General features: G+C 39.8%; 2 protein-coding genes across 4 annotated transcripts in view; both read right to left on the bottom strand.

Annotated features, from left to right (window-relative positions):
* Erich1 (glutamate-rich 1) overlaps positions 1–26,384 on the bottom strand; it is a gene marked incomplete at its 5' end in the record, with an annotated part of 52,793,804 nt that overhangs the window by 11,241,305 nt on the left and 41,526,115 nt on the right.
* The window catches only part of LOC120093063 (sperm motility kinase-like), a 130,260-nt gene that overhangs the window by 30,602 nt on the left and 73,274 nt on the right, over positions 1–26,384 (bottom strand). Inside the window, exons 1-2 of one of the 4 annotated variants that reach the window (XM_087589449.1) lie at positions 7,457–7,907; positions 7,003–7,214 (exon numbers count right to left, since the gene is read on the bottom strand). The exons of the other annotated variants lie outside the window; for them this stretch is intronic. The gene's annotated coding sequence lies outside the window, so the exon portion shown is untranslated. Of the gene's footprint in view, positions 1–7,002; positions 7,215–7,456; positions 7,908–26,384 lie in introns of those variants that run through there. 4 annotated transcript variants of the gene reach the window in all.

Raw genomic sequence — 26,384 nt, 5'->3', positions numbered from 1 at the left:
CACACAAGGGTGAAGTGGAAATGAGTGACATTCAAACATTCTGACATCTTGAGTTTGTGTCCCAGCTGTACAGAGCACTGAACTGAGCTAAAATGCCACATTGTGTCAATATTTCACGGATCTACAGGAGCATGCTAGAAGGGAATATGGATAGAGGTATCATCTTTTTAGGCTACAAGACATTTCTTCAATTTTTAATTATTTTTAGATGAAAGGATCAATCATAATGTAAGTCTGTAAGTCACAGCACAAGGAGCAATGAAATTCAGTGGTGGGAAGTACAACGGACCATAAAACAACAGATTTTCTAGAGCGAAAAATATATCCTATAATTATTAACATAAGAACACATTTAAAATCCATTAGGCTTATAAGTAGTAGATTGAACACATTTTTAAAAAAGGATCAGTGTTGGGGTTGGGGATTTAGCTCAGTGGTAGAGCGCTTGCCTAGCAAGCACAAGGCCCTGGGTTCGGTCCCCAGCTCCGAAAAAAAGAAAAAAGAAAAAGAAGAAAAAAAAAAAAGGATCAGTGATCTGGTGTACAGGTCAGAACAAACCACAGTAAATGTTCTCAATGTCAAAGGAGCAAATTTTAAAAGGGACAGCAAGGAACACAGCTAGAACATTAACCCACGGGGAGCAGACACACAGTGTGAGTTCCAGAAGAACAAAACTGCGATATCACTGATACCGGAAGAATCTAAATATGAAATATGCTTAACTTGAATAGTAACAAAGAAAATTGCATTAAAAGCATAGTAACATCACTGCCTTATAAGAAACATGTTCTTGTGTCTAGTTAAAATTAAAGTCCAACCAAAATCAAAGCCTTCTACTTTGGAATTACTTACCAGTATTAGCAAAAAGGCAAGATAACATCGACTCCCCTAAATGCCGGTGAAGTGCAGATTGTTAGAACCATGCCACTGCAGAAAGGCGTTTGAATGTTGTTACAATTTGACTCTTCATACTGGGTTTCTTAGTTTCTTTTTCTATTGGTGTGACAAACTATTCTGACAAGAGCTGGGGAGATGGCTCTGCAGTTAAGGGCACTTGGTTCTCTTACAGAGAACCTGGACTCAGTTCCCACCCAGAACCCACATGACAGTTCACAACCATCTGTAACTCCAGTTCTAGGGAGAACCAATGCCTTCTTCTGGTCTCCACATACATCAAGCACACATGTGGCACAAATTTGTACACACAGGCAAACACGTACACACACACACACACACACACACATACACAAACACACACACACACACACACCACATGAAAAAAATAAAATTTAAAAGCTATTTATAACAGAAGAGTTTATTCTGGTTCCCAGCTCAGGGTATAGTCCATTATATTGCAGAGGGGAAAGAGGAGGCAGAAGCAGGCAGCAGCTGTTTATATGCTGTCTGCAGTCTAGAGCAGGCCATGAATGCTTGCTGCAAGGCATCGCCTTTTCCTGCACATTTTAGTAGACAGGAAATGGCACCACTCCCAGTAGACAAGTCTTCACACCTCGGTTTGCATAAATGAGGAACTCCGCCTTAGGTGTGCCTCTTAGGTAATCTAGATTGTGTCAAGTTGATAACTAGCTCTAGAAACCAGGCCACAATACATATACAAATATGTGTATAACACCATTTCTTCTTAATAGTCAAAGTAAGGTGGTGCATGCCACCAGCAGTAGTGTGTTAATATTGAGGTGTTTTCAGATAATGGGACACTGTAGTTCTGAGCAATGAAAGGGATTGGAAGATGCAGAGTCCCAAAGCATGTTTTGCTTGTGTGGTAGCGGTTTCGTTTTGTGATATGAATAGCTGTTCTGTGTGGCCAAAGATAACTCAGGTGGGAGACTTTTAGGTGGATGAGCAATTGGTAGCTCTCTGGGCCTTCTCTCCAGTTTGATGCGTCACGTGATGGCTCAAGACTTGAAGAGAAAGTTGAAGCTATCATTCCATTTCTTGGGTTTGCCTGAAAGTTTCATGTCTTCTGCAATCCACATAACTAATGTAGTTACAAGAAGGCTCAGACTTAAAAGGAGAAAGAGAATCTATTTTAAAATGGAATAATAACATGAGTTTATAGGAAGAAGGAAATGTTAACAGCTTTATTTAAGGAAAATTTATAGCAATTATGGATCATGATAGCTGCTTTGAAAGAATGAAAATAGATTAATGAGATAGATTACAACTATGAGACATCAACATAAGAAGGTTAGGGAAGTTCTCTCTGAGCATTAAGGGATGAGAACATATTGGTCACATTAAAAGTAGAATTTCAGGGTGAAATATTATAAACAAAAAGTGGCCTTTATGGAACCCTAAGAGAGTCAAGATTTGACTTTGAACAGGGGTTTGAAAGTGATGATGAACCAGTAGACATAGAGCTTGGATTCTGTTACAGGGTAATTGATGCTACCGATGAATGTAGGCTTCAGGGAGACAGAATATCAAAGACAGTGGCCATCTTTCTGTTTTCTGCCATTGCTTTGCCTAGAACCCATTACCTAAGATGGGAAATTCTGCTTAATTTCTTTATTCGCTTTGTGAGATGGCAAGTGAGACACAAAAATTTCCTTCTGAAATGTTGTGTAAGAGGAAATCAGAAACAGCAGAGTGGAGATCTGAAGCAGACAATATGTTGTGTGACTGGAGGCACAGAGAATGTCTAGTGGATGCTAACATAGGAGCCATCACGATATAAATGCAACCTACCAAATTCTCAGTGAATACCTCTGCCATTAATCCCTATTTGAAATGCTTTTCTTTATCTTGACATGTGAAACAATAAACTCACATCACACCACCATAATGCAAGGACAGATAAAGTGTGTTACTCTGTGTTTGGTGATTTTATCACGGTCTTAACAAGGTTTGCATAATTAGCTTATCACAAATTCAATTTCTTTCTCTTTTACATTTTTCATGTGTTCATATATATGGTATACATGCTTGTACATATACATGTGTGTGGTTACATGCATGCTTAGCTATGTGTTTACATATGTAGGTGTATATGCATGGACAGGGTCCAGGTTGACATCAGGAATAATCATTGATAACTCTTCCACCTTGATCACTGAGGCCTGGTTTCTCATTCAGTCCGGGGCTCACCAATATGGCTGGTATTACAAGCTGGCTTGCCCTGGGTTCCTTCTTTCTCTGACTTCTGGGGCAAATATTATAGGCCAACTACCATATCCATAGATATTCATGTAGATTTCTGGAGATCAGGACTTCGACCCTGCATGGGAATCACTTTAACCACAGAGCAATCTCCAGATTTATCACTAATTCTTAGTCTTTTAAAATATAATTTCCCTCCCTTCTTCCCCCTCTCTCTCTCTTCCTCCTTTCCTTTCTCCCTCTCTCTCCCTTCCTCCCTTCCTTCGCTATAAGGATTCAATAATATACATAAGCATTGCAACATATAGAAACAGATTGATGACTTTTGTATTATTGATTAGTTAATAATATAAAAGGGTAAGTCGAAATTAATAGTGAAACGGAGATGTCCTAGTGGAAATGTACAGTAATCTCAGCTGTAAAATGCATACGAGCGAAGGCACTGTGCTCAGTACTACGTAAGATCAATGTAATTTCTGAACTGTCTACCTTGTTTAGTAAATGATGTTTGGACAACAGACTAATCGTTGGAGACAAATAACAATGTTTGCTCTTTACATAGCAAACACGGTCAATCTTAGGAGAGTTGAATCTTAAAAATTACCATATGAAAACAAAAGAAAAACCACTTGATAAATTGTAATTTAATGCCCAAACAGAGAGATCTAAGGAAGTAAGAAAAGGAAGAGACCAAAAGGAATGAGTTCATAGAGGAGAGGACAAATGGATACAAGCCTTCTGCACAGGCTGTCCTTCAGTTGGGGGAGTGTTTGCTGGGAATGCACAGGGCTCTGGGTTTTTATGTTGTTCATGTGGTTCCTAGCACCTCATAAAATAAGCATGGTCACACACATTTGTACATTTGGCAAGGAGAGACAAAAAGATAACAGATTCAAGGTCATTCTCAGGTGCACTGTGACTTCAAGGCTACCCCAGATTGCACGAGACCCTGTCTCAAAACAAAACAAAAGCAACTGATCCAGCCTTTTATTTTGAAATGAAAACACCAACAAAATTTCAAGGTAAAAACCTCGACAAGCATAACTCTACAACGAATGACACAAACTCCATCAAAATGCCTTTTGTGCTTTAACGTAGATAATGCAAAAGTTGAACCTCCTAAGAGATGGTTAAAAAAGGAAAAAGGATTTCAAAACGAAGACAATAAAATGAACACAAAATCTTCCGAGCTAAGAGTTAAAGTCATAAGAAGTAAATTGATGGACTTAATCCTTACTTTAAAAAGTCATTTTAAACTAAATATCCATTCTCTAGTATTTCCTTAGCTACTAACATGAACTCATCTGGCAAACCATGGAGAAGCCAAGCATCACCAATGACTACCTTTCTGAGTCAGTTTAGCCTCATCTTTGCCAGTCTGAGCAGTAGCAGCTGAAGCAGTGATTCTAGAGTGTACAAAGCTATGCTGATGAAAGGAGCCAAGTAACTTAAGGGTCAAATAACTTAGTCACTTAAATAATGTAAGACACGTGCAAAAAAACTGGAATGATAGATTCCAAAAGATTTGCCCTAGTTAACTATGGACGTGAGATGTCTATTCCTTTACCCTACCTCCTATCTATCTATCTATCTATCTATCTATCTATCTATCTATCTATCTATCTATCTATCTATCTATCTATTTCAAGTATTAATTTAGAACTCATGAGTCATGTAGACACTTACTATCCCAGGAAAACAATCCCAGTTGATTTCTCCTGACTCATGAATAGCGTCACTTAGGAAAGCAGTCATACTATCAAAAGTGATGTCTGCATAGACCACGGTGAGCCTAGTAAGCAGTAGCAGGCTGATATATCATATGAGAGACAGAAGTCTGGGGCACGTCTAGTGACAGATTCCAAGAATTTCAAAGATACCAAAATTTACGATGCTTGAAGACCCTACATTAAAATTATGTAATGTTTGCATATAACATATGCAAATCCTCCTGAGTCCCTTAAATCACTTCTTGAGTGCTTGTAGTACCTCGTAAAATGCAGATCCTATGCCAATAGTAGGCACACTACATTATTTAGGGAATTATAAAAGAGAAAACCCCAGACAAGTTCAGTTCAGATGCAATTTTTAAAAATATATTTTTCATGAATTTATTCACTTTACATCCAGATCTCAGCGTCACCTCCCTCCTTTTCTCCCATTACCTCCCTCTCACTTCCCATTTCCTCACTGCCCTCCCTTGGATATCAACTCATCTTGTCATATTAAGTTTCAGTAGGCCTAGGCACATCTTCTCCTGAGGTAGGACAAGGCAGTCCAGTTGGGAGAAAGAGATCCAAAGGCAGGCAGTGTAGTCAGAGACAGCCTCTGCTATTGCTTTAGTAGTCCCACATGGAGACCCAACTGCACAATTGTTACATCTGTGCAGAAGGCCTGGGTCCATCCCATGCATGAGCTCTGGTTGGCGGTCCAGTCTCTATGGGCCCAGGCTGGTTGACTCTGTAGGTTTTCTTGTGGTGTCCTTGACCTTTCTGGTTCCTTCAATCCTTCCTTCCTTCTACAGGATTCCCCAAGCTCAGTTGATGTTTGGCTGTGTGTCTGTACATTTGTTTCAGTTACTTGTTGGGTGAAACCTCTCTGGTGACAGCTATGCTAGGCTCCTGTCTGCAAGCATAGCAAAATATCATGAACAGTATCAGGAGTGGGCTCTCTTTCATGGCATGGGTTTCAGTGTGGGCCAGTCATTGGTTGGGTATTACCTCAAATTCTGGTCTATCTTTTACCCCTTCAAACAATTGGATTAAATATAATTTCCATTAAAATAGACCTTATTGCTACATCTTTAATTAGTTGTATTTGAGTTATAAAGGGCTTGTTATTGCATGTTTTCCTCCTTGTAAATATCTACTATTCACAACTAAATAGCAACAATCTCAGCATATACTCTCTGTGTTTTATATTGATCTCTTGGTCTCTCTTACTTAGAAAATAGTTGATTTAATGCTCTTACAAGCATGTATATAGTAGATTGTAGTGGATATCAACTATCTGGTTTGAATGGTATTTATTGTAGCACTTTCCTCTACAGTAAGTTGAAGATTTTGACAAACTGTCACTTCTTGGATTCAGTGTAGGACAGGAATCAGGCATGGAGAATGAGAACCTGAGTCCTGGACTATCTTAAACTGCAGAAGTCATAAAGTTACTTGCACTTTTTATGTGACTACTTCATAGAGCTTGGCATATCTTTTCCAAGTGTCATTAAAATGTTGGGCTATGGCTTGCAAATAGTGTCTAATATCACCATCAGATAAAACCTTAGGTCTCATTATTTTGACTGATAGCCTGAAATCCCAACACTATAAATCAGGAGTTAGAACAGAGAACTGTATTTTAAAAGGAAAGCCATTTTTTCCTCTTCTTTTTTTCTATCCTTCGATTTGATTAAATTTTAATGAAATGACTTTCAGCTTTCTGAATGATAAGGGCCCCACCAGTTTTGTCTTCATGTCCCTTTAATTCACTACTTATTCTAATACTACTTGGACCTTAGAAAATGTTGAGCATACGGAGCTGAGGAAGCAAAGAGATGACGACTGAAATGTCAGAATGTGGCCCTGGATGGAGAATAGAACTGTAGGAGAGGACATGACTATGGTTTTTGAGAACTTGAAAGAAAAGTCTGTAAGAGAATGCATCCTCTGCCCTCATTACCTTTCTGAAGCAAGTATAAAATGTATCACATGTGTAACCAATAGTAACAGGACGCATGATTCCTCATTTGAGTGAAGAGAAACAGAGTTTACCAGACCAATCTCAAACGTTCTTCCTCTTTACCAGAAGGACCCTGGCTCAAAGGGCAAAGACGTGTGAAGAAAGCTTGCCCAAACGAGTGTAATGGCAAGTAAGGAAACTACATACCTCAGTCATCTTCATCCCCACTGTCACAGAATAACGTCTCACAAATATTAGGATCCTCGTGCCTTTCCACTTTCATATGACAGATACACTGAATAAGGCAATTCACTCTGAGGCCATATTGTTTTGCTTCTTTGTATTAACTACTGTTTTATTGTTTAAATTCAAGAGAGTTATATTCAATAGATCGTAAAAATGTTCTTCATTAAATTTCCCTAGGAAGAAAATGATGGAAATTTATCCTTGGGATGTTTTGGCCATCCTATTCCAAACGCCAACAGTTTCACTTTACATTACTACCATGACTGAATAAATGGACTCAAAAGTGACTTATGGGTCCAGGGAGGTAGGTCTGTGGTTAAAGGTTCTACTTGGGCAAACCCAACAACCTTATAACTCTGATAAAAACCCACGGTGTGGTGATGGGCATGTTGTTCCTGTGTTGAGATGCCATTACCTGGAAGGTTATGCAAATGTCAGAAACAATATTAGGTCTATGTCACAGTAGTCCATTTTTAATTCCTTCAACTGTTTGATTGTGTTTTCCTGGAATTCTTTCAGGGATTTTTGTGATTCTTTCAGGGATTTTTGCGATTCCTCTCTGTAGGCTTCTACTTGTTTATTAATGTTTTCCTGTGTTTCTCTAAGGGAGTTCTTCACGTCTTTCTTGAAGTCCTCCAGCATCATGATCAGATATGATTTTGAAACTAGATCTTGCTTTTCTGGTGTGTTTGGATATTCCGTGTTTGCTTTGGTGGGAGAATTGGGCTCCGATGATGCCATGTAGTCTTGGTTTCTGTTGCTTGGGTTCCTGCGCTTGCCTCTCGCCATCAGATTATCTCTAGTGTTACTTTGTTCTGCTATTTCTGACAGTGGCTAGACTGTCCTATAAGCCTGTGTGTCAGCAGTGCTGTAGAACTGTTTTCCTGTTTTCTTTCAGCCAGTTATGGGGACAGAGTGTTCTGCTTTCGGGCGTGTAGTTTTTCCTCTCTGCAGGTCTTCAGCTGTTCCTGTGGGCCTGTGCCCTGAGTTCACTAGTCAGGTCACTTGCAGCAGAAAAGTTGGTCTTACCTGTGGTCCCGAGGCTCAAGTTTGCTCGTGGGGTGTTGCTTATGAGCTCTCCCTGGGGGCAGCAACCAGGAGGATCGGAGCCGCCCTCTCCGGGAGCCCCAGTGCACCAGAGTCCCAGATGGCATTTGGTGTTTTCCTCCGGAGTCAGTAATGTGGGCAGAGAGCAGTCTCTTCTGGTTTCCCAGGCGTGTCTGCCTCTCTGAAGGTTTAGCTCTCCCTCCCATGGGATTTGGGTGCAGAGAACTGTTTGTCTGGTCGGTCCCTTCAGGTTCCGGCGGTGTCTCAGACACCTCAGACTTGCTGCTCTTGTGCCCTTATTCAAGGGAACCCAGAGGCCGTATACAGTTTCCTCTTGGGCCAGGGATGTGGGCAGGGGTGGGCAGTGTTGGTGGTCTCTTCTGCTCTGCAGTCTCATGAGTGCCCGCCTGTCCAGTCGGTGAGGTCTCTCTCCCACGGGGTTTGGGAGCAGCGAGCTGCTGGGGGCAGGGAGCGCGAGACTGGGCATCATTATATATTTTATATTCCATACATGCACTAATATATAATTTCTAATGTATGTTTCTATATAATTTCGTTTTTTCCATATTCAGACAATGTTTTCCTTTCCACTTAGCAGCAAATATAAAATACTGAGATTAGCTAGATAAAGTAGGCCCTTTATTTTGCACTAACTATTGAGTAGAAAGAAACTTTGGTATTTACTTGGGTATATGGTCATGTTTCCTAAGTGATGTGTTACATGTTGATCACTGAGCCCAAGTCTGATGGGTTAGTTAAGCATGCAGAGTGCTTTACCGCCCCTTGAGTCATACTGCAGAGGAAGATGCTACATGTCCACACTTAACCGCCATTGCTGATAGTGGGTATTGTTTGAATATCTCCCAACTTCCTGAGTCTTCACAATTTTTAAGACTTGTATATGTCGTAAAAACCCCAAGTTTAAACTTCACAGATTCAAGCCTCTCATATATTTGAGATATTTGCCCTGAGGCTTAAACAAATTACAAGTGAGTGTAACAAAAATCCAAAGTGTTTTATGAGGTTTGATGGTATAGGAGCTGTTGAGAATGGTCTTGTCTGAGAAAGAAACACATTCTGTATCTAAGAGCACTTGGACCTTGGCATACTAAGGACGGAAGGAAATAATTTGTACAATAGGCTTCCCAGCTTAAGAAGCTACAATGTATTTTCTTGAGAGGTAAAGAATTATTTAAGTATTTTTTGTCCATAATCCCTTGTCTTTGTTCTCTCCAGTGATTCACTACTCAGAACCTTCTATTGATTGTAAACAGGGTTTAACAGTTGTAATGCATCTGTGCCTGTATTTGCTCCTAATGCAACCTCAGTTGAAGATGCTATCTGGATCCTGAGAGTGTCTCACATGCTCTTTGGATCCAGAGCCTTCTTTGCTGAAAATAGGCATTCCAGACTCCACCTTCCTTATTGTTCTATTGCTCTGAAGAGACACAATGTACACGGATGTGTACAATGCATATGGATATGCTAATCATGCATATGTTTGAAAACAAGTGGCAAGAAAATGCAGTGGAATAAGGCAAAGAAACACAAACGTGTATTAAACCAGAATTCTAAAACCAATGAAAACATTGTTCTCTTGTAAGAGTAAAGAAAAAAAAAAAAAAACTAGACATCCAGTTATTCTGAAAGGGTGTCGCTCACAGTTCTTTCTACAAATGACTGTAGGGGGTATGTAAGAAAAAAGAAAGGACAGGAAAAATCCAGAAGATAAGGCACATTCTGCAAGAGAAAGTGATTAGGGGTTAGTGTAACTTTCAGCATCACAAACATTAAGAAGACATCTGCGAGACAGATAGAGCTACCCTCTTACCACCTGTACAGCCATCACATACAAACAATGTCACAATGGGGAAATAAGACTCAAGTAATCTCAGCAATTTATGGAAGACACTGCACGGAGGAAATCATACTAAAGAGATTATGGAAAGGAATAATAAAAGTATAAGGCACAGACTAGTAGATAGAGAAAATGGGGTGCATTTGATTTAACTAGAATTTTATGATATTTGGTTGAAATAAAATTATATTAGAAGCTGCTTCAAGTAAATAAAAATGAAAAGAAATAATAACTCAGAAATGTGACTATCAGCCAGTTTTCAGTTATCATTCTGCCCTGAGTGATTTATATATATTATCAAATAATTCTCTATGATTCTCTAAGGAGGTTAAGACAGTCTCCTTTATATTCGTGATGGATGAACAGAATCCACTTAAGAAAACAGCAACTTGCGCAAGATAATGCACCAGGGAAAACAAGTTTAATGTTTGAGCCCATACATCTCAAAATGCTCAGTCACTGTGATGCCTGTCCCTACAGGAGCATGAGAAGCTCAGATGGTGACAAAGCTCCTAAGTTGAATATTGGGCACATTATCCCTTCACTGTCAGATCACTTATTAGTTTATTTAAGCTACTGATGTTTAAACATTCTACTAAGCAGAAATTTTAACGACTAGAACAATCTGAAAACCAATAAAGCAAAGCACCATAATTTACTCTCCTGGTAAATTAAAAACTAATATATTCTTATACGAACACAAGAGCAAATATCCAGTTAAGTGATATTTATAAGGGGCACAGATAAAAAAGTAACTAAAAGAAACAGAAAGAGAACCAGGCAGTAATACTCAAGTCAAGAATGTATAAAACGAAAGGAGGAGAATTCATGTTTCATGCCGATGGTGTTTTATAAAACTCTCAGAAGAAATACCACCATTAAGCACTAAAAATAAGTTATTTCCTATTGGCTAGATGTGCTACAAAGGGCGCATAATAGGGAACTTAGTGTAGCAACTGGTACCATAGAGAATACATCATGCACAGCTTTGAAAATGCAAGATATCCAATAAAGTTAAAAGTCCTACATGTAGGGTTTGGGCCCCTTTAAATCATCCAGCAAATAATAAAGGCTATAGCAAATAAGCATAACTCAGGTGGTATTGATGGTGGGTCAGATAACTCATGGTTCTTCAAAATCCACTCATGTCTTATAGCAGTTGCGCAAGTTCAAGTCAATAGATCATTAATCATAAAATGCACAATGAGGAAGTGATAAAAACCAATGTCATCATTGTACCATACATTTCTTTATACCAAAATTATATGCCAGCCACTGAAATGAAGCTCAAGTTCAGGAAAAGAAGAGTGGACAACAGTCCTCTAAATAGGTCATTAAATCGGTTATAAATAACAACTAACATGTGCAATAAGTTAAAGAATAAATTAAGCACTAGTAAAGAATACGAAATGTTGGTTAAAAAAATAAAAACACAGTCAAGGAAATAATCTTACAACTGAAATAAACTCAAGAACCAGGGAAACCCGGTCAGACAGGATAGCTGTCCCCACAGTGGAGACTGCACCAGGGTTTTAGGATCATGTGGGAGGTAGGTATGTGCAATGCTCTGCATCTTTGTGGATAAATCTAAATTAAGGTCTCAGTGGTCCTGAGACAGGGATACCTACACTAACAAGGATGTCAGAGCACCCTCTTGGCAGAGATGACTGAGGATGAGAAGCGGGGCATGGAGTAGCAACAGGAGAGAAGACAGTTGAGCAAAGACGTTCCCACTCGGGCTCTTTTTGAAGATCCTGTGATCAGTTAGTTGGTTTACCAAAACAAACAGATTAAAAAGGTGGAGACAAAGTCCTGGACAGATCCATCCACACACAGACAACAGAACCTGTGACAAACCACAGTGTAGAAGGCACCACGGTGTTTCTGCTGAAGCCTGAGCATCCAGAGAACACAAGGCCTTTGTCGCATCCCCTCAAGTGGAGAAAACTTGCTTCTGGGTACCACCCCATGCTGGCTTACCTACCCATCTACATGCATAGACATTCCCCAGTCTCTGTGCCCTTCCCATTGGGCTGCTTTCCGGCCTTGAGGTAGGTGATGACTAAGCATATGGAGGAAGCTGCATGAAACGTCCACTGAGCTTTTCTCCCCAGGGTGGATGAACAAAATAAACTCAAGTGCGTAAGATGACTGAGGTAAATCATACTCTAGCTCGTTACTAATATTGGAAATATGGGCTTCCTAGAGGAGCCTACAGGCCCATCTCCTAGAAACAATATGCTTATGGCTTTGTAGGGGCACACCTCCCAGGAGCTGAGCTCTGTACTTTATTGCCTGTTCATGTTTTCCCCTTGAGTCTAGACCTCCTCTTGTTAAGAGAAAATGTATCCATTTGGGGACTACCTACAAGGTCCATTTATCTTTGTTTTGGGTGTGTATGGGGGTAGACCTCGGCGTAAGCATGTTAGGGGATGAGGGAGAGTGGGGAAGAGTCTTTTCAACCGAAGGTGGAGTAGAGCATATTAGGCAATAAGGAAGCTCTCAAAGTTTCTCTTGTGCTTTCAAATGTGAAATGCACCTAACCAGGTCCTCACCAATTTACATACTTGGTTCCCAGAGGATTGTACTGTTTGGGGAGGCTGCACATCCTTTGGGATGTAGAGTCTCATTAGACAACACAGGCTATTAGGGCAGACCGTTCCTGGTTACATCCTGGCCACTCTTATAGACTAGACAGTCTTCTCCCTGATCATCCATCACAATGCGATCAACTCACTACCTACTCCTGCCATTATTGTGTGAGACCATTTCTAGTCCTGCCTCCCATTTGTACTCCATGGACTGAATTCATTGAATCATAAACCAAAACAAATTCCATCTTCCTTAGGTAACTTGAGACAGGCATCCAGTCACAGCCACACAGAGTAACAAGTACTTCTCTGTTGACTCCTTTGCTTTAGACAATGTCCTACGTCCTTGAAAGTCAAAACCTCCATTTACAACTAAGGGAGCTAAGTTCTGTATTCCCCAAACACATAAAAGAGCAAGAGGGGGATCCTATTAACAGCTACACCTGAAGAACCAGCAAGACCTTGGCTCTCCACCCACCTTGGTTATGACGCGAGACATGTCTTCCAGAGGTCCTGAATGGTGGTTGATAGTTATAGGGTAACATCTTGAATAGAAGGATTCAGGTTGGGAAGTGAGGGGCCGGGTATTTCTCAGTGTGCTTTAGTTGTTTTCTTTTCCTAGAGGTTTCCATTTGGGAAACCAGAAAGCCGGAATTGTTTACTCTGGTTTCCCAGTGACTTGAAAAACCATCTCTCTCATTTCTAAATGGATTGTGACGCTGTTTTCTGATTCTGTGACTCTGTGTACTAAGGTTAGCAACTGGCACAGGTGCACTTGCTGGTGGTCAAGGCTTAGTCATTACTCTACAGGATCACGAATTCACAGAAAAGATCACATGTCTACAGAAAAGCAGTGGGGATGAAAAGAAATATACAAAGGCCCAGGTAAATGCAGAAGCCAGAAAAACAGACGAAGGCATAACTCGTGTTTGAAATTATGCTAATTAGATACATTTGCCAAACTTTAGACATCATTTTTCTAGAAATTCTAGCTGCAAAGCAACCAGGAAACATTGTCAGTTACAAATTTGACTACAGGCAACCCATAAACCTCTAAGGGATCAGGACTGAAGTTTAGAAGAGGACAATATTTAGAATTATATCCCAAAGAAAGTTTCCTCCATAGTTCATGGGCATTAAAGGAGATGTGCTGTAATACAAATCCCATAGCTGCTGCAGATGTGCGCTACCCTCTAACGTTCTCCTCAGACTTGCAGCGCCCCCTAATGTTCTCCTCAGACTTGCAGCGCCCTCTAGTCTCTGCAAAGTCTCTGGATGGCACCTGTGATGTTAGTTTTGATTGACACAAGGTGGAGTCACCTGGGGAGAAAGTCTCACCGAGTGAGTAATTGTCTAGATTAGGATGGGCTTGGCTGTGAGAGACTTTTCTCACAGTGCTGAGGTGGGATGACCCACCGTCAGCGTGGGAGGCTTCTGGAAATTAGCATAATCTGCAACGGGAGGTGAATCAGAGAGACTTCTGTTGCCCTGTTTTTTTTTTTTTTTTTTTTTTTTTTTTTTCCGGAGCTGGGGACCGAACCCAGGGCCTTGCGCTTCCTAGGTAAGCGCTCTACCACTGAGCTAAATCCCCAGCCCCCTTCTGTTGCCCTGTTAAAAACACCCGACACAAGCAACCGAAGGAGGAGCAGTTTACTTCAGTTCATGGTCTGTTGGCTCCATCACTTTGGGTCTGAAGGTAAGGACAGCATCATAGCAGCAGAGATTTTGGAGGAAGACATTCATGGAATTAGGAATAAGAAATAGTCTCTGGAAACACACCTAGTGACCCACTTCTTCTAGATAAGCCCTGCCTCCTGAAGTTTCCAGAGCCTTCCAGAATAGGACCAGACACTAGGGACTAAGCCTTCAGTACGACAGCCTTCATGAGGGACACATCATACACAAACTACAGTGAGTGGAGGTTATTAGTGAAGAGCTTGACACCTTTTGTCAGGAATTTAACTTGCACTTATGGATAGTTTTAATAATTTTATTTCATAAAGAATTTTAAGTGAAATTGGATATATACTTTCAATTTAAACTTTATCTGTATTTATATTTTCATTTTAATATCTAATTTATGTTTATACTATTTCCTTACTTAGGCCAGCTATTGGATCTTTTATTTAATTGTGTATTTTAAGTAGTCGAGTGCTTAAAATTAACTTATTTTTAGCATATTTTAGTATGTTCTGCTTAGATGTAATCTGCCTTCTTTAATTTTTGAGCATGACATTTAATTCATTTAATTTGCACTGAAATAGATATTAAGCATTTGGTGTTTTACTCAGACCAACTTCTGCATCATAATACAGGAACGGAGCATCTGAAGTTTTCATTACATTTATATTCTAAATATACTTTCAGTTTCTCAAGGAAAGGAGTGAGTGTAGGGGAGAGAGGGGAGGGGGAGGTTTAAGTGCATTGAGCAACCCCTCTCCTTGTTCTTCTCCATGTTTTTACATCACCATTCCTTGCCTGATACTCAGTGAATGCTGCCTGCTTGTTCTTTGAAAATTTTATAATTGTGTTTATTATGCATGTGAAATGTTTACAAATGAAGCATCGACTATTGTAAGTTTAAATTATGTTTTTAGAGTGTGGAGTCTAATCATTTTAATCAGCTCCCTGTTATTATTTAAGCTGCTTTAATCGTTTTAAGCTGATAATAACTATTATTCTGCCATAATGTGAAACAGGTGAACTACAATCTTAATACAGCTGATGTTTGTTTATACAGATTACAGTTTCAATCCATTTTTTCTTTTCCTTTTCTTTTTTCTGTCTCCCCTTTGCCTCCCCTTCCTCCTCTTCCTCCTCCTCCCCCTCTTCTTCCTCCTCCTCCTCCCTCTTACTCCTCCTTCTCCTCCTTCTCCTTCTTCCTTCCTTCTTCCATGTAAGCCAGGATCTAATCCTGTAGCCCAGGCTGGTAGTATGGACCTCTACGCAAACTTTTTAGATTCAAATATCAGGCTTACAAGTGTGTTACCCCTATGCTGGTTTTCTTTCTTTTCTTTTTCTCTCTTTTTATGTGGATTTTATTTATTAATTTTGAAGGTATGCTTTGGTGTGGTGATACATACCCATGTTATCATATCTTGTTTTTTTTTTCATACATTCTTTCGAAGATCGTATATTGGATTGGATCCCTCGCCTCCCCTGAAGCATGTGGGGGAGTTCTATGCCTAGTACATTATGAGGCAATATATTTCTGTTATTTAAACCATCCTCACAATGATTTCAGCAAAAGACACCAATACTTTAAAAGAATGCTTCTTTTATTTGGGGGTATTATACTATAATTACATCATTTCCCCCTTCTCATTCCTCCATCCAATCCCTCACATACTATCATTCTTTGTTCTCTTTCAAATTCGTCACCTCTTTTAAGTAGCTGTACAAATGAAGAACATGGCACTCTCTCCAGTGGTAGCTATTAAATGTTGAAGGCTTAATCTTCAGCAGTGTGTTCATGATTTCCATGGCCATGTCTTAGCCATAAGACCATGTTTAACAGCAACCTTCATCCTGTGGATCATGTATTTTTCCCACCCTGTCCTCTACAATATTACATAGTTCTTATGGGGAATGATATAAATATTTTATTTAAGTCTGACCCCTCAACATTCATTTATCCTCAGTCTCCAAGTAAAAAAGAAGCTTCTCGAGAGACCCAACCGCCTGGTCAGGTGGGCACTCCTGAGGCTGCAGAGCGGAAGAGACCACCAACACTGCTCACCCCTGCCCACATCCCTGGCCCAAGAGGAAACTGTATAAGGCCTCTGGGCTCCCGTGGGGGAGGGCCCAGGAGCGGCAGGACTTCTGCGCCTGAGACACCGCCGGAACCTGAAAGAAACAGACCGGATAAACAGTTCTCTGCACCCAAATCCCGTGGGAGGGAGAGCTAAACCTTCAGAGAGGCAGACAAGCCTGGGAAACCAGAAGAGACTGCTCCCTGCACACACATCTCGGACGCCAGAGGAAAAAGCCAAAGACCATCTGGAACCCTGGTGCACTGAAGCTCCCGGAAGGGGCGGCACAGGTCTTCCTGGTTGCTGCCGCTGCAGAGAGCCCCTGGGCAGCACCCCACGAGCGAACCTGAGCCTCGGGACCACAGGTAAGACCAAATTTTCTGCTGCAAGAAAGCTGCCTGGTGAACTCAAGACACAGGCCCACAGGAACAGCTGAAGACCTGTAGAGAGGAAAAACTACACGCCGGAAAGCAGAACACACAGTCCCCATAACTGACTGAAAGAGAGGAAAACAGGTCTACAGCACTCCTGACACACAGGCTTATAGGTCAGTCTAGCCACTGTCAGAAATAGCAGAACAAAGTAACACTAGAGATAATCTGATGGCGAGAGGCAAGCGCAGGAACCCAAGCAACAGAAACCAAGACTGCATGCCATCATCGGAGCCCAATTCTCCCGCCAAAACAAACATGGAATATCCAAACACACCAGAAAAGCAAGATCTAGTTTCAAAATCATATTTGATCATGATGCTGGAGGACTTCAAGAAAGACATGAACACACTTAGGGAAACACAGGAAATCATTAATAAACAAGTAGAGGCCTACAGAGAGGAATGGCAAAAATCCCTGAAAGAATTCCAGGAAAACACAATCAAACAGATGAAGGAATTAAAAATGGAAATAGAAGCAATCAAGAAAGAACACATGGAAACAACCCTGGATATAGAAAACCAAAAGAAGAGACAAGGAGCTGTAGATACAAGCTTCACCAACAGAATACAAGAGATGGAAGAGAGAATCTCAGGAGCAGAAGATTCCATAGAAATCATTTACTCAACTGTCAAAGATAATGTAAAGCGGAAAAAGCTACTGGTCCAAAACATACAGGAAATCCAGGACTCAATGAGAAGATCAAACCTAAGGATAATAGGTATAGAAGAGAGTGAAGACTCCCAGCTCAAAGGACCAGTAAATATCTTCAACAAAATCATAGAAGAAAACTTCCCTAACCTAAAAAAAGAGATACCCATAGGCATACAAGAAGCCTACAGAACTCCAAATAGATTGGACCAGAAAAGAAACACCTCCCGTCACATAATTGTCAAAACACCAAACGCACAAAATAAAGAAAGAATATTAAAAGCAGTAAGGGAAAAAGGTCAAGTAACATATAAAGGGAGACCTATCAGAATCACACCAGACTTCTCGCCAGAAACTATGAAGGCCAGAAGATCCTGGACTGATGTCATACAGACCCTAAGAGAACACAAATGCCAGCCCAGGTTACTGTATCCAGCAAAACTCTCAATTACCATTGATGGAGAAACCAAGATATTCCATGACAAAACCAAATTTACACAATATCTTTCTACAAATCCAGCACTACAAAGGATAATAAATGGTAAAGCCCAACATAAGGAGGCAAGCTATACCCTAGAAGAAGCAAGAAACTAATCGTCTTGGCAACAAAACAAAGAGAATGAAAGCACACAAACATAACCTCACATCCAAATATGAATATAAAGGGAAACAATAATCACTATTCCTTAATATCTCTCAATATCAATGGCCTCAACTCCCCAATAAAAAGACATAGATTAACAAACTGGATACGCAACGAGGACCCTGCATTCTGCTGCCTACAGGAAACACACCTCAGAGACAAAGACAGACACTACCTCAGAGTGAAAGGCTGGAAAACAACTTTCCAAGCAAATGGTCAGAAGAAGCAAGCTGGAGTAGCCATTCTAATATCAAATAAAATCAATTTTCAATTAAAAGTCATCAAAAAAGATAAGGAAGGACACTTCATATTCATCAAAGGAAAAATCCACCAAGATGAACTCTCAATCCTAAATATCTATGCCCCAAATACAAGGGCACCTACATACGTAAAAGAAACCTTACTAAAGCTCAAAACACACATTGCACCTCACACAATAATAGTGGGAGAATTCAACACCCCACTCTCATCAATGGACAGATCATGGAAACAGAAATTAAACAGTGATGTCGACAGACTAAGAGAAGTCATGAGCCAAATGGACTTAACGGATATTTATAGAACATTCTATCCTAAAGCAAAAGGATATACCTTCTTCTCAGCTCCTCATGGTACTTTCTCCAAAATTGACCATATAATTGGTCAAAAAACGGGCCTCAACAGGTACAGAAAGATAGAAATAATCCCATGCGTGCTATCGGACCACCACGGCCTAAAACTGGTCTTCAATAACAATAAGGGAAGAATGCCCACATATACGTGGAAATTGAACAATGCTCTACTCAATGATAACCTGGTCAAGGAAGAAATAAAGAAAGAAATTAAAAACTTTTTAGAATTTAATGAAAATGAAGATACAACATACTCAAACTTATGGGACACAATGAAAGCTGTGCTAAGAGGAAAACTCATAGCGCTGAGTGCCTGCAGAAAGAAACAGGAAAGAGCATATGTCAGCAGCTTGACAGCACACCTAAAAGCTCTAGAACAAAAAGAAGCAAATACACCCAGGAGGAGTAGAAGGCAGGAAATAATCAAACTCAGAGCTGAAATCAACCAAGTAGAAACAAAAAGGACCATAGAAAGAATCAACAGGACCAAAAGTTGGTTCTTTGAGAAAATCAACAAGATAGATAAACCCTTAGCCAGACTAACGAGAGGACACAGAGAGTGCGTCCAAATTAACAAAATCAGAAATGAAAAGGGAGACATAACTACAGATTCAGAGGAAATTCAAAAAATCATCAGATCTTACTATAAAAACCTATATTCAACAAAATTTGAAAATCTTCAGGAAATGGACAATTTCCTAGACAGATACCAGGTATCAAAGTTAAATCAGGAACAGATAAACCAGATAAACAACCCCATAACTCCTAAGGAAATAGAAGCAGTCATTAAAGGTCTCCCAACCAAAAAGAGCCCAGGTCCAGATGGGTTTAGTGCAGAATTCTATCAAACCTTCATAGAAGACCTCATACCAATATTATCCAAACTATTCCACAAAATTGAAACAGATGGAGCCCTACCGAATTCCTTCTACGAATCTACAATTACTCTTATACCTAAACCACACAAAGACACAACAAAGAAAGAGAACTTCAGACCAATTTCCCTTATGAATATCGACGCAAAAATACTCAATAAAATTCTGGCAAACCGAATTCAAGAGCACATCAAAACAATCATCCACCATGATCAAGTAGGCTTCATCCCAGGCATGCAGGGATGGTTTAATATACGGAAAACCATCAACGTGATCCATTATATAAACAAACTGAAAGAACAGAACCACATGATCATTTCATTAGATGCTGAGAAAGCATTTGACAAAATTCAACACCCCTTCATGATAAAAGTCCTGGAAAGAATAGGAATTCAAGGCCCATACCTAAACATAGTAAAAGCCATATACAGCAAACCAGTTGCTAACATTAAACTAAATGGAGAGAAACTTGAAGCAATCCCACTAAAATCAGGGACTAGACAAGGCTGCCCACTCTCTCCCTACTTATTCAATATAGTTCTTGAAGTTCTAGCCAGAGCAATCAGACAACAAAAGGAGATCAAAGGGATACAGATCGGAAAAGAAGAGGTCAAAATATCACTATTTGCAGATGATATGATAGTATATTTAAGTGATCCCAAAAGTTCCACCAGAGAACTACTAAAGCTGATAAACAACTTCAGCAAAGTGGCTGGGTATAAAATTAACTCAAATAAATCAGTTGCCTTCCTCTATACAAAAAAGAAACAAGCCGAGAAAGAAATTAGGGAAACGACACCCTTCATAATAGACCCAAATAATATAAAGTACCTCGGTGTGACTTTAACCAAGCAAGTAAAAGATCTGTACAATAAGAACTTCAAGACACTGAAGAAAGAAATTGAAGAAGACCTCAGAAGATGGAAAGATCTCCCATGCTCATGGATTGGCAGGATTAATATAGTAAAAATGGCCATTTTACCAAAAGCAATCTACAGATTCAATGCAATCCCCATCAAAATACCAATCCAATTCTTCAAAGAGTTAGACAGAACAATTTGCAAATTCATCTGGAATAACAAAAAACCCAGGATAGCTAAAGCTATCCTCAACAATAAAAGGACTTCAGGGGGAATCACTATCCCTGAACTCAAGCAGTATTACAGAGCAATAGTGATAAAAACTGCATGGTATTGGTACAGAGACAGACAGATAGACCAATGGAATAGAATTGAAGACCCAGAAATGAACCCACACACCTATGGTCACTTGATTTTTGACAAAGGAGCCAAAACCATCCAATGGAAAAAAGATAGCATTTTCAGCAAATGGTGCTGGTTCAACTGGAGGGCAACATGTAGAAGAATGCAGATCGATCCATGCTTATCACCCTGTACAAAGCTTAAGTCGAAGTGGATCAAGGACCTCCACATCAAACCAGACACACTCAAACTAATAGAAGAAAAACTAGGGAAGCATCTGGAACACATGGGCAATGGAAAAAATTTCCTGAACAAAACACCAATGGCTTATGCTCTAAGATCAAGAATTGACAAATGGGATCTCATAAAACTGCAAAGCTTCTGTAAGGCAAAGGACACTGTGGTTAGGACAAAACGGCAACCAACAGATTGGGAAAAGATCTTTACCAACCCTACAACAGATAGAGGCCTTATATCCAAAATATACAAAGAACTCAAGAAGTTAGACCGCAGGGAAACAAATAACCCTATTAAAAAATGGGGTTCAGAGCTAAACAAAGAATTCACAGCTGAGGAATGCCGAATGGCTGAGAAACACCTAAAGAAATGTTCAACATCTTTAGTCATAAGGGAAATGCAAATCAAAACAACCCTGAGATTTCACCTCACACCAGTGCGATTGGCTAAGATCAAAAACTCAGGTGACAGCAGATGCTGGCGAGGTTGTGGAGAAAGAGGAACACTCCTCCATTGTTGGTGGGATTGCAGACTGGTAAAACCATTCTGGAAATCAGTCTGGAGGTTCCTCAGAAAATTGGACATTGAACTGCCTGAGGATCCAGCTATACCTCTCTTGGGCATATACCCAAAAGATGCCTCAACATATAAAAGAGACACGTGCTCCACTATGTTCATCGCAGCCTTATTTATAATAGCCAGAAAATGGAAAGAACCCAGATGCCCTTCAACAGAGGAATGGATACAGAAAATGTGGTACATCTACACAATGGAATACTACTCAGCTATCAAAAACAACGAGTTTATGAAATTCGTAGGCAAATGGTTGGAACTGGAAAATATCATCCTGAGTGAACTAACCCAATCACAGAAAGACATACATGGTATGCACTCATTGATAAGTGGCTATTAGCCCAAATGCTTGAATTACCCTAGATCCCTAGAACAAACGAAACTCAAGACGGATGATCAAAATGTGAATGATTCACTCCTTCTTTAAATGAGGAAAAAGAATACCCTTGGCAGGGAAGGGAGAGGCAAAGATTAAAACAGAGACTGAAGGAACACCCATTCAGAGCCTGTCCCACATTTGGCCCATACATATACAGCCACCCAATTGGACTAGATGGATGAAGCAAAGAAGTGCAGACCGACAGGAGCCGGATGTAGATCGCTCCTGAGAGACACAGCCAGAATACAGCAAATACAGAGGCGAATGCCAGCAGCAAACCACTGAACTGAGAATAGGTCCCCTATTGAAGGAATCAGAGAAAGAACTGGAAGAGCTTGAAGGTGCTCGAGACCCCAAAAGTACAACAATGTCAAGCAACCAGAGCTTCCAGGGACTAAGCCACTACCTAAAGACTATACATGGACTGACCCTGGACTCTGACCCCATAGGTAGCAATGAATATCCTAGTAAGAGCACCAGTGGAAGGGGAAGCCCTGGGTCCTGCTAAGACTGAACCCCCAGTGAACTAGTCTATGGGGGGAGGGCGGCAATGGTGGGAGGGTTGGGAGGGGAACACCCATAAGGAAGGGGAGGGGGGAGGGGGATGTTTGCCCGGAAACCGGGAAAGGGAATAACACTCGAAATGTATATAAGAAATACTCAAGTTAATAAAAAAAAAATAAAAAAAAAAATAAAAACAACTTACCTTATCTCTGAAAAAAAAAAAAAAAAGAAGCTTCTCTACTGAAGGCTCAAATCTGCTTGATGGCAGTTTGGTCAAATGTTCATTTAGCAAAACAAGTAGTAAATTCTTTTTGGGCATGCGACCTCTCTCCAGCCATTGGTTTTAGAAGCGAGTTTACAGTCATAGGCAAGCGAGCGTATTAAAAGTTGCATGAGAGAAGGACTGAGTTACATACCAAGGAAAGTCCACCAGAATAACATGTCTTAAAAACCAGTATGCCACCAAATTGAAAAAATTTCAGGAAAAAAAACAAATGAAATTCTAGATGCATATGATCTACCCAAGTTAAACCAAGATGAGAGAAGTAATTTAAACAGATCTGTAACAGACAATAAGATGACTCATAGCATGAAATTTGTTCTCACATGTGGAGTGGTCTGAAATCCACCTGGGAAGTTGTTGGTTGCCTCAGTAACAGTCATGCTACTATGACAACAGCAGGCACGTCTAGCCTAGCATGTCCGTTCCATAGCTCACAAGCTCTATATCCAAGAAGGACTGTTAGTTGCAATTCTTCACAGAAATCCATTTTTACAATTTTTGCCTAGGCAGTAAAATCTTCCTGAGGTTGACAAACAGTGAAATTGTCTTTTGCATAAAATTTCCCATGGGAACTTTGGTTCCATAAAGATCTTGTCACAATTGCTTTTGAGTAACCGAGACAAGCCCCATTTAATTTTATTTTCTCATCATTTTATTACTTCTTTGAGAATTTTATAAAATATGCTTTGATCATATTTGCTTCCCCTCCCTGCATCTCCTCACAGATCCACCCCTGAATCACTCCATACCCAAAAATATGTCCTCCTTTTTAAAAGTTCATTTAATTTTAAACCAATCTTGTCTGATTTGTGCTGCCGGTATACTCTTGGATGTGTGGCCTTCTGTTGGAGTGAGATCCTTACTATGGGCTTCTGTTGGAGTGAGATCCCTACTATGGGCTTCTGTTGGAGTGAGATCCCTACTATGGGCTTAAAGAGAGTGACTCTTCTCCTACCGGCTATCAATTGTCAGCTAAGTGCTGGACTTTGTGCCACATTTCCTGTTGGGAGTGAGGTGGAATCACTGCCAGCAGGGAAATGAAGGGCAAAGAGATGAGAATCAAAACCAAGGATAGACAGGAAGGAGGAGCAACTTAAGGGAGCAGGACACAGAGAGAGGGCCCAGTTTTACTGGGAGAGTTTTACAGAGAGAGGTTGAAGAGAGAACAAGCTAGACCCAGGAGAAGATAGAATAAGCCAGAGAATGAGACCGGGGCCACAAGATTTGAACATATTGGTAGAGTTAGTTTGAAGCTGACTTTATCTTGGGCCATAATCTTTGTGTTTTTGAATTCAGTTTATATTTTATTGAGACAGTTGCATCCTTGTTTATCAGAGATATAGGCCTATATTTTTTTAAATTGCATCTCTGTCTAGCTTTGTTACCAGAGTAATATTGGCTTTATAAAAAAAAGATTTTGGAAATGTTCTTTCATTTTCTGTTTTACCAAGTGATTTGAGGAGTACTGGTGTTAGTTCTTCTTTTAAACTCTAGTAAAATTCCATGCTAAATCCACCTGGCACTGAACTTTGTTTAGTTGTAACATTTTAAAACATTGTTTTATTTACTTATTCATTTTATGTGTATATATTTATACTTGAGTGAGTTCATATGCACTGTGTACACACAGCAGTCCCTAGAAGCTTTGGATCACCCTAGAACAGTAGTTGTATGTTGTTCTGAGTCATCATGTGCACGCTGATAATTGAATCCTACTCTTCTGCAAGATCAGCAAGTGCTATTAACCTTTGGGCCATTTCTCTAGATCCAGTATGAGAGGTGTTTTTTAATTACTGAGCCTATCTCATTGGACATTATAGGTCTATTGAAATTTATTTTGTATTTTATTTTGTACACACACACACACACACACACACACACAAACATATATTCACGTATTTCTTTTAGATTTTCAAGTTTTGTGGAGTCTGGATATTTAAAATAATGTGTTTTTATTTTTAAATTAAAATATAATTATATAATTTCCCTTTTCTTTCCTTTCTCCAAACCCTTTCTTGTATCTTTCTACTCCATCTTGATATAATGGTCTCATTTTCTTTGATTGATATCGTCATATGTATTATAAATGAGCAACTATGAGTTCAACCTGCACAGTGATATTTATATGTAAATAACTTCAGGGTTACTATTTGGAAGTGGATAGCCAATTAGGAGGCTCATCCTTGGGAGCGACTAATTCTCCCTTTATCAACAGCTTTTAGTCCCTGTAGCTCTTTCTCTAGGAGTGGGACCCCAAAGTATCTCCCAGTCTATATTAGCTTATCTATTGGTGTAATTGTTTAAGATTGTGTCCAGGTAATATTGTTGAAGTACTATGGGATATTGTTGTTGCTTCCAGAAGTTGAAATTAAGTCACAGTTGCTGAAGATGGCATGAACTTTGGGCATGGAAGTTAAAAGAATTTGAGCTAGATCTTTCCAAAAGCCTCCTCACCAAGGACTAACTTTCAGAGCACCAGAAGGTATAATAAAGCTGTTAAGGAAGGGAAGCAACTAGAATTCCTATCCAATGTGTTTCCTATGAAACACAACAATGACCAGCATGACAAAATATCCTTAAAGATACAACAGTGGTATCTTAATGATAACCAACAGCAGACTATTGACTTAAGGAACACTCAACGGGAGGAAAATCATGGCTCCTAGAAACCTAAACCCTCTCTCCCTCTCTCTCTCTCTCTCTCTCTCTCTCTCTCTCTCTCTCTCTGATTGAATTCTTTGCTATGTAGTCTTGGGTGGCTGAAATATGTACCTCAGGTTGACTTTGCACTCTCAGCAATTCTCCTGTCTCAGTTTCCCAAGTGCTGGGATTACAGGCTCTGAAACCACATTGGACTTACTTTGATCTCTTTTAAAGCCTGTTTTAGCAGGTTTCTTTTGGACCACTGGGTTTCTGATTACTAATTCCTTTAGACATTTTATGTTGATCTGTGTTATTTAAGTAAACAGGACAAATTTAATGTAGAAAATCACTTTAGGATGTCTTTTTACTTAAGACCACATATGTATTTATTCTGTCTTTTTTTTTTTTTCAACTTAAACTGGGTAGCTCGACTGGTGTTCTCCAAAACGTAACTACTCTTGGGTATACGAGGTAATGTGAATGCAACCTAATATCCTTTGGTTCTAACTAGTGGGTCAAGGAACTGGCAAAGATTATGTATTTTCCTCATCTTTCCAAATCTAGTTGTCAGTATAAGAAGTTCAAGTTCATTTAGGTTTTCTTAAAAAGTTCAAACTCGGGGTTGGGGGTTTAGCTCAGTGGTAGAGCGCTTGCCTAGCAAGTGCAAGGCCCTGGGTTCCGTCCCCAGCTCCGAAAAAAAAAAGTTCAAACTCTATTTTCATTTCTCAGCTTGACTTCCTTATTTCATTCATCCCTTTATTGTTGTTTTTTTTTCTTTGAGTTTGGCAAATAGTTGTTGTTACCCATTTGAATTCTTTGTCTGAGAACTCTTCCTGGTCATTTTCAATAGGGCCCAAAAATTTAAGGTTTGGATGTAGGGGAGGAGATATGTTAAGTTTTTTGAATTTTGTTATTTCTATGTTGGGATTTCAACATCTGGAGTTTGTTAGTTGAGTTTTTATTTCATTTTAAAGTCAGATCTCTGATTTCATCAAGGATCTCTATGGTGTTCGGAAGGAGGACAAATTTGTATCAGAGCTGGGATATTGACTTTCTCTATTTG

The sequence above is a fragment of the Rattus norvegicus genome, chromosome 16 (assembly GCF_021556685.1).
Source record: "Rattus norvegicus strain SHRSP/BbbUtx chromosome 16, alternate assembly SHRSP_T2T, whole genome shotgun sequence".
Lineage (NCBI taxonomy): Eukaryota > Metazoa > Chordata > Mammalia > Rodentia > Muridae > Rattus > Rattus norvegicus.
This window is presented reverse-complemented; position numbering and strand designations above follow the sequence as displayed.